Here is a 10,198-nt window from a genome sequence, read left to right on the forward strand (position 1 = left end):
AACAGGTCCATAAAGAGCTATTAACAAGGCAGGATATGGTAAATACAAAAAGAAAAGTGAGAGGAAGTGCTGTGGCATTCCTCTGAGAGGTTTTACTTGAACCAACTCTGGACAGGTAGGGAGCTGGGTGGTGGAAAAGAAAACCTCAAGGATGCCTTGGTAGAGAAGGCCTAGCTATCCTGCTATGAAATAATCTATATTCATGAACGTGGAGCCAGACAGGAGCACTTGTGTGCTTGCTTGTCCTTCTGGGTGAGAAAATGACTCAACACGCCTCCTGGTTTGCTGCTGACTCTCTGTGTCCTCAGGCTCCCCTGGTGGCTCAGATGGTAAAGAATCTGCCTGCAATGTAGGAGACTCAAGTTGGATCCCTGGGTCAGGAAGATTTTCTGGAGAAGGGAATGGCTACCCACTCCAAAATTCTTGCTTGGAGAATTCCATGGACAGAGGAGCCTGATGGGCTACAGTCCATGGGATTACAAAGAGTTGGCCATGACTAAATGACTATCACTCTGTGTCCTCAGGCAAGACACCTGTGGGCCTGGGGCTATTTTTAGAAGATGTAGTCACTATGATAAGGTAATATCTGGATAGAATTTCAATATATATCATTATACAGAAAAATTACAAATATATGAGAACAAAAAATTACAAAATATTCCCCGTAATTCTAACACTGTAAACATTGTGGGGATATTTCTCTAGACTTTTTTATTTATATATCTGTCTATGTGTATTTTGTATTGTGGTTAAAAAAAACTGTATAACATTAAATTTACCATCTTAACTGCTTTCAAACGCACAGTTTAGTAGTAAGAAGATTCACTCAGTCATGCCACACATCTTTTGAATGTTTTCATTTTGCAAAACTGAAACATTATACCCACTGAACACTGATTCCTCTTCCCCATCGCCACCCTCTCTCCCACCTGCTGTACTTCCTGTTTGTATGACTGACTGTGCCAGACACTTCACATGACGGGAATAGCGCAGCATTTGTCCTTTTGTAACTGGCTTCTTTTGCTTAGCATAATGTCTTCAAGATTCATTCATGTTGTAGCCTGTGACAGGATTTCCTCCCTTTTAAAGGCTGCATAGTATTCTATTGTATTTATATAACACATTTTCTTTGTTCATTTGTCTATCGATGGACATTTGGTTGCTCTCGGCTCCTGGCTATTGTGAATAACGCTGCTATGAAGATGGATGTGTAGATATCTCTTAGAGATCCTGTTCTAAATTCTTTCAGATATATACCTATTAATTGAAGTGGAATTGCTGGATATATAGCAGCTCTATTTTTAATATTTTGGTAGACTACCGTATTGTTTTCTGTAGTGGCTGTATCATTTTGCATTCCCACCAGCAATGCTCAAGTATTCCAACTCCATATCCTTGCCAACACATATTTTCTGTTCCTTTGACAGTGGCCATCCTAAAGGGTATGAAATGATATTTCACAGTGGTTTTGATGTGCATTTCTCTAACCTAGAATGAATCCTACAGAGGAAGAAGAAATACCTCTCCAGGAAGAGCCGGGCGAATGAGCCAAAATTTGGCATTGAGTCCTAGTCACAGTTTTGAAGTAGGCTCGTAACTCAACAGACCTCATCATCACCTCATTTCTCTCAGCCATAAAATTGACCGTAATACTACCCTACCTCTGCTTTCCGTGTTACTACTAAGAAGCTTTGAGCTAATCCTTGAGGATCACAAAGCTAATAACTTTGTTCCAAAGAGCCAGTCTTATATAAACACAAGGTACTATGGACAACTTGTCAAGATCTCCACAGAGCAAAGCAGGACTCTGAAGTCACCTCACAGTATACATTATTAGTGGCTCACTCTAAATCCTTCGGTGACATATATCTTCAAATATAATCCACACTGAACCAAGCACTTATCACTTCATCTGAACCATGAGTTCCACCATATGTCTCTGTTTTGTCCCCCTTCAAAGACTAGAAACAAATTCTGAGTTTTGAGTTTCAACCGTTTCATTCTTATGGTTGCTAAGACAATAACAGATTAAATAGGATGAGCCAAGCGGCCATACTTCTTGTAAACTTATCCCCGGAGATAAATGTACGATGTTGTTTCAGAGGCTGTGGTGGTGTCTGCAATGTAACTAAGGTTGACAGAATGCCTGCATGTGGGTGGCTGTCTCCTTTCCAGCTGTGACCAACTGAATTATATCACCTGTCCCATTTGATGTATTAGGATATGCCCAAGCTCAAGATGCATGTTGCTGCAATAGGGAAATTAATGTCCACCACTGGAGGCAATTAATAATGATTAGGAGCAAAACAGCGGGGTTAAATCTGTGCATTTAACAGAGTGTTCATACACTTTTATACTATATTTCAGTCTAGTTGCTCAAAAGAGAAAAAAAATACCCTTCAGGGGGACTAGAACAATCTTATCTTAATTAACGAGTAAACTTAGACGAAATGTCAAAGTTGCTTCAATGAGACATGTTTATTCATTATTTATTTAATTGTCCCTTCCCAGGGCTAGAGAAAAACACTGCACGAAGAGCAGTAGTATCCTAAGGAGAGAAGTGTTCAGATTCCACTGAGTTGCTGGCAGAACTCCTAGGCTTTCTGACCTGCCACATTCAACTCATGGATTGGGGTGAAAATTTCTCTCCCTTTTTATTTTACAATCTGTAGTTAATATAATTTAAAAAAATCAACAAATTGGCACACCATATATTATAATGCTTGGTTTAGGGAGACTCCATAAAAATCTGCATGTAAAATACATAGTGGTGGGAAGATAATTTCCCTTTGGCTGCTAACATCTAGATATAAGTTTGAAATTTAAACTGGACAAGGGATTTTGCTCAAAACAAATTTGGAAAGCATTGAAAACCAATAGGTTATGAATCTACAAGACAGAAGAGCCTGAATAGTATTGACGTGTGTAAGCACACACGCACCTCTGACTAGGCATTTGTGTCACCGTGTATTAGTGTGAAGCACGCACAGTACAAACATTCATTGATCAGATGTTTTATTAGGGAATTTCATTAAACACATTAAAACATAATTGCCCACCAGCTGAACTTTATAGCTCTGAGATTATATACTTCAGTGATAATGCAATTCTCATTAATTAAAACCTATGAGATAAAGGTCTTGGAAAACTTCAAAGCCCTATTTTACTGTGATGGAATCTAAAAATAGAAACTCTGAAATGATTCCTTCCTTGTGAACCTGCAATGACTATGGTGACCTTCAAATTCTCTTTGCAACTCGAACTCATGAGATACTCCAAGTCTACCCATGGCATGAGACCTCCTCCCATTTCTCCTTCACTTGTCCTCAAGAGCGACTCAATCTGCATCGTCTCAAAGGACACTCAATTAAAATGAAAAATTCAGTCAAGAAACAGTCATTTGGCAAACCTAACCTGGATATCCAGATATTTGGATATAGTTGAAACATTTGATTGAATTTTAATAGCAAACAGAAATACTTGCCTCCATTTTTTATGTGAGTATTTTGCAGCCTGTGATTCAATGTCTACATAGTAGTTAGGTTTCAACAATTCATTCATTTAATAATTCATTTGTTCATTAAATGTCTCTATGTCCTTATCACTGTTATTTATCTAAATCTCACCTCGGCTGAGCATGACTGAGTTAATAGTTCCTATTCAGGAACAGGATAAGCCTGCTGTTTAACAATGTATCACATCACTTTGACTACATTATTTTGATTATTTTTGGAATTTGCTCATTCAACAGGTATTTTTTGAATACTAACTATGTGTGAAGCACTCAGCTTGATGATCAATCACATAGGTATAAAAACCTAAAACACGAGGAGTCTGTTCTCAAATTTACCGACACTGACCAAGTGCTGACTTTGTGCTAGGCTTTTTCCATTCATTCTCACAACTCTGTGTGGTAGGCATTATTCCCATCAATATTAGAGGAAATCAGACCCTGGGGAGATAATTTTGACCTATACAAAGTCACAGCATCCTGACAGCAGTCAGGATTCCAACCTCAGCTTCTGTTTTCAGGGTCCGGAGGTCTTGCCTCCACACAGTGGCCATCTCTTAAGCAGCTGGCCAACCCAAGAGCAGATCAAGTAATTATGTGCAGGCAGCTCCTCTCTCCACTAAAGATCAGCTTTTCAGTTACTATTTCCTGGAAAAATCACAGATTGATTGATTCTGCTCCAATTTTCAGGCAATGCTGATGCTTAGGGTGTAGCTGCCCCACCTAATATCCTAGTGACAGGTAGAAGACAACACTAGACCTTCACTGTGGCCCTGGCCTCTCACTTGGACCCTTGGTTTCACTTCTCAGCTTCCCAGTGGGTTCCTGGCTTGCAATCATGACCTCACTGATGCCAGCATCAGGTTAAGCAACTTCTTTTCAGCTTGGTGAGCTTGAGCTGTTTTGCCCTCTCCCCTGGTTTTGGCACCCCCTGCAGGGTGACAGCCATCGCCCACTAGCTCAGCCCTGGAGAACCCACCTGGTGTGTCAGCCCCACACCTCCTTCCCTACCTTGCCGAGGAGGAAGGAAGTCATGGGTGATCCAAGAAGACAAAACACTGGTTCTTCATCTTGGAATACATTACAATCTTCCAGGGACTTAAAAAAATACAGATACCCGAACCCTTCTCAGTGCCTCCTGAATCTAGAGGAGTGTGTTTTAATCCACTTCCCAGGGAATGCCAGGTACACATGCAAACATCAGAGCCACCAGCGTGATGAGAGGTTGCTATCTGCAAGCACACATCATTTGGCTCTGGAACAGGAAACTTCATCAGACTCAACTTTTTTTTTCTCAAGAGAAGGAAAAAAGGAAATAGCTAATTTGCTAATTATTTCAGAAGATTGTGAATCTTTCAGGGTGTCACCACAGAGCCTTCAATATGGGCAGAGTCATAGAAATGGTAGTCCTTTGCTTTTAGCAATTAGTATAAGAAAATTATATTTCAATTTAGCAGCATTCCTTATTTCTCTACTAATGAAAGAAAGAAAAAAACCTACCCATTAGAGAACTGTTAGGCCAGACCTAAATTTTTAAGCAGCTGTCCAGGAAACTTAGGAAGAAAGATTTTATAAACTCTTATAAAAAGGGTTTAAATAAAAACTTCTGCTCAGACAAAAATGTGTACACAATATATACAGCAGCTTTTTTTGGTAAAAGCTAATAACAACAAAAACTCCAGGCCCACCAACCTTTTAAAACATAAGTTAATGTCATCTTACACAAGCTCTTCTCAAGCATTAAAAAAAAGAAAGATAAAGAGGGAAGGGAAGAAAGAAATACTAAGTAATTTATTGAGGCTGGTTGGACTTGAAGGGAACCCAGGAATCAAACCAGTGTCTCCTGCATCATCAGGTGGAGTCTTTACCACTAAGCCACCAGGGAAGCCCATCTAGAATATGGGCTTCACACCTTCCCTTCCCCACTTGCCCTGAGGTAACACTGTGGTGTGTTTGGCAACCCACTCCAGTTGGTGTGGGAAGACTGTGGTGGAAATGGCAACCCACTCCAATATTCTTGCCTGGGAAATCCCATGGACAGAGGAGGCTGGCAGGCTACAGTCCATGGGGTCACAGAAGAGTCGGATTTGACAGTGACTAAGTAACAATAACAACGACAAATAATCTTGATACCAATCTAGATAAAGATCAAGTAGAATTTATGGAATGTGAGGCTGATGGCCGCAACATGTCACCTCACTGATCTCCAGGGTTGATTGGGCTTATGTGGCCAAGGTGGGTGTCCTCTTCCCCAGTCACTGCTCCACGTGTGCTCCTCCTGAAGTGGTTGGTTGAAGAGGATGACCTTCCTCCATAGAGGAGAACCATTCCTTGATAAAGGGCAGCTGTTCTCGCCTGTGAAAACCTCCAAACAAGCTCTCCAGTAGGGTTTATGCCAGAAATGCACCATTGGTTCAATATTAGAGACAAATTGCTACTTTAATTTACCACATTAAGAGATTAAAGAAGGAAAATCATACAATCAACTCGATAGGTATAGAATTCTGTAAAATTCCAGGGCTCTTTATCGTAAGGATCCTGGAAACATTGTTCGCTACAGAAGTGGATAAGAATGCTCATAGGAGCAAAGACTGGAGATGTTCCTAAACCATAGATTGGAAGAACACACTGGGATATATTTGTACCAAGGAATACAGCCCTGAGAGTGAATAAATTGTGGCCACGTGGATGAATCTCACAAACATCACGTTGTACAAAAAAAGCATGATGGGGGCAGATCTAAAAATATATCTTTCATGGATTGGCAGGAAACTCTGGATAAAGCAGAGTTATTAACACAAGACATACCACAGTGTTACCTCAGGGCAGGCAGTGGGGAAGGGAAGGTGTGAGGGTGGCTTCTTTTGAAAACCAAACAAAAGAGGAGAGAAAGGAAGAGCGAATGATGATTTGGGAGCTTTTCCTACTCATTCTGGGTCTCAAATCTGCGGGCTGGCATTATTCCTATGGCTTTTTCAAAAGGCTTTTTTTTTTTTTTTAATCTATTAATACTTTAAGAAGCCTCAGCCTAAAGCAAAACTAGCTCTAACCCACCTAAAACTCATTACTCATTATACTTTCTTTTAGAGTCCATGTAACCTATCTATGGTTAAAGCTACCATTTATTCCCCCATTTCAGTGGGCACTTACTATGTGCCAGGCACTGAACAAAATATATCACAGACACTAACTCGTTTAATTACTCTCATTAACAATGACTCTCATTTCTGAGGTGAGAGAGCTGTCACACAAGTAGGAGGTGACAGAGCCAGAATTGGGATTCACAGCTGTTTGACCACATGCTATAAAATTGCCTTGTGCGAACAGAAAATAGAGCTGCCTCTTTTAGGGACTTGATCTGGGTAAAGCAAATGGCATTTGAAGTACTATCCAATGCTGAGGAATGTGGTTACAGTCCTCATGTAAGGGAAAGGACATGTAATGCAGTAGGAAAACCACACTATCCCAAGCTTTTATTGAATGAAGTACTAGCTTTGAATGGTCCAGATGTGCATCTGATCCATGGAAGGTCATGGAGAGGTGGACGTCTCTGCACTGCTGTGTTTCTTTGTAAAGACCCAAAGGAAGCTAGAGGACTTACACACCCAAGGTGTGCCTTCTTCACAATCTCGTGAATGTGTGTGTGCTCAGTCACTCAGTCTTATCTGATTCTTTGTGACCCTGTGGACTGCAGCTCTACAGGCTCCTCTGTCCATGGGATTTTCCCAGGCAAGAATACTGGCATGGGCTTCCATGCTCTCCTACAGGGGTTCTTCCCAACCCAGGGACTGAACCATGTCTCTGGCATCTCCTGCATTGGCAGGTGGATTCTTTACCACTGAACTACCTTACAATCCTCACACTAGCCTAAATCAACTATAACTGTCCTCAAGGTTCCAAAGTGACCTCTTATTAAAATGATCTACAATTTTGACTAGTTTCTATTGCTCAGCAGAAATCTAGACCTGTCGGCTGAATTCACGTTTCCTTCCTGAACAGAGGCTGAACTGCTCTGAAGTGGCCCTCTGAGAGAGGAAGGAGCTGGGCTTCTAGACCCAGGTTAATTTGCTTTTGGTCTTATTACTGTAAATCAGGATTACCTTTGCAGGTACACAGCCTAATTCGTTTCAGCCCATTTCCCCAAGCTCATTCCTGAGCAAGCTCTTGGTGAGGCTACCGTGGCTTTGCTTTCAGGACCTGGATGGCTGTCATCTGTTCTGTACCTACTGTGTACGATTTGAGATGTTCCATATACAGCATCTCCCTTAATGGTAGATTATTAATAACCAGCATGAAGAATTTGGAACTCATGGAAGTGAATCACACTGATGAAGTTCACAGCATTAGGAACGAGCAGGGCTGGGATCTGAGCTCAGACCAGCCAAATCCTCTCCTCTCACTGCACGAGATTCCTTAGGAGAATTGTTTTTCTGATTGGTTGAGACTAACAAGTCAACTGAAAGAACAATACACCAGAATCTGGAGTTTTGGATCTTTCTTCCGCATGCTCTTTCTACAATATGGAAAACAAAGGGTTAATCTCCTTCAAACACAAACCTGTTTTTGACCACGACCTCAAGGTGGTGCTTCTGTCTTTCATTGTTGCTGGTAAAAGGAAAAAAAAAAAATACTGCTAACAAGTTTAGAGGAAGTTTGTAATCCAGCCTTGGTGTATATTAAAAGCAAACGACTGCTTTAAAACAGTATAACATTTTCATTTGAAAGTTGATGGTGACATGGATTCCTTTCCATATCTTCATAGTATCATCAACTCTATAGCTGGACAAATAAATAGATAGACCTATAATATCACCATTCAAATGATTAAAAAGAAATAACACGATGCCAGATGTTTATTTGGAATAACCCACAGAACACATTGAAAACAATTCCTATTTCTGCAACTGGAAATTGGAATTGATCATTACTGGGCATTAAATGTGCGTATGTTTTTCTGAAGTTCCTAAATCTATTTAATTTCTATGTTGACAGAGATATTAGACAGCTGTTGGAAAATCTGTCTCTCTTTCATGAGCTATGCGCAAGAAATCTTTATGTTAAACCACGAAATGTCAATGAGAGCTCTTCAGTGTACTAATGAGCCTGGGAATGGGATGTATGGGGCTGGAAGCAGTAACTGAACTTACATCCTCACGGTCTTGATTGTCCTGCGTGCACCTCCTAAAGATGTGGCTGTTGAAGGCAATAACTCCGAAGGGCTGCCATGCAAGCCGGCTCTGGAGATTAGAGTCAAAGTGAGTTAGGAGACCAGACATATTCTCTGGAAATGGCTTCACTGTGCATGTACCCTAGGGGAATGTTCCCGGGACGCTCCTGACCCTTTGCCCTTATTACCTATCTCAACTCCACACACGTCCTCCAAACGGGCTTCCATGGGCACCAGGTACAAGAAAAAAGACAGCTAACTTTATTCTTCAAATTTTGAAAGGCAGGCTGGCGAACTTGCTAATTGGCCTCATCCTAGCATCACTGAGCTCCTTTGAAAACATTTCCACAGCCTCAAAAAAGAAAAACAAAAACCTCTGTACACATGTGTTCTTTGTAGTACGCTTTATAAAAATGAAACAAAAATTGGATTAAGCCTAGATGTCTCTCTCTCTCTCTCTCACACACACACACACACACACACACACACGTCTAGATGTCTTACACTAAGGAAATGGTAACTTTAGTTCAGTTCAGTCGCTCAGTCGTGTCTGACTCTGCGACCCCATGAATCGCAGCATGCCAGGTCTCCCTGTCCATCACCAACTCCCGGAGCTCACTCAGATTCACGTCCATTGAGTCAGTGATGCCATCCAGCCATCTCATCCTCTGTCATCCCCTTCTCCTCCTGCCCCCAATCCCTCCCAGCATCAGAGTCTTTTCCAATGAGTCAGCTCTTCGCATGAGGTGGCCAAAGTATTGGAGTTTCAGCTTCAGCATCAGTCCTTCCAATGAACACCCAGGGCTGATCTCCTTCAGAATGGACTGGTTGGATCTCCTTGCAGTCCAAGGGACTCTCAAGAGTCTTCTCCAACACCACAGTTCAAAAGCATCAATTCTTCAGTGCTCAGCTTTCTTCACAGTCCAACTCTCACATCCACACATGACCACAGGAAAAACCATAGCCTTAACTAGATGGACCTTTGTTGGCAAAGTAATGTCTCTGCTTTTTAATATGCTGTCTAGGTTGGTAATAACTGTCCTTCCAAGGAGTAAGCGTCTTTTAATTTCATGGCTGCAGTCACCATCTGTAGTGATTTTGGAGCCCAGAAAAATAAAGTCTGCCACTGTTTTCACTGTTTCCCCATCTATTTCCCATGAAGTGATGGGACTGGATGCCATGATCTTTGTTTTCTGAATGTTGAGCTTTAAGCCAACTTTTTCACTCTCCACTTTCACTTTCATCAAGAGGCTTTTGAGTTCCTCTTCACTTTCTGCCATAAGGGTGGTGTCATCTGCATATCTGAGGTTATTGATATTTCTCCTGGCAATCTTGATTCCAGCTTGTGCTTCTTCCAGCCCAGCGTTTCTCATGATATACTCTGAATATAAGTTAAATAAGCAGGGTGATTTTGTACAATGGGTTATAGCATGCCCATGAAAAAGGAAGTTTACTAAAATCAGAAGTTCAAAGAAGAAATAGCATTGTATTATTTCCAGGTAGCTTAAACAACAGAAACG

Source organism: Bison bison, unplaced genomic scaffold, assembly GCF_000754665.1.
Source record: "Bison bison bison isolate TAMUID 2011002044 unplaced genomic scaffold, Bison_UMD1.0 scf7180017864364, whole genome shotgun sequence".
Taxonomy (NCBI): Eukaryota; Metazoa; Chordata; class Mammalia; order Artiodactyla; family Bovidae; genus Bison; species Bison bison.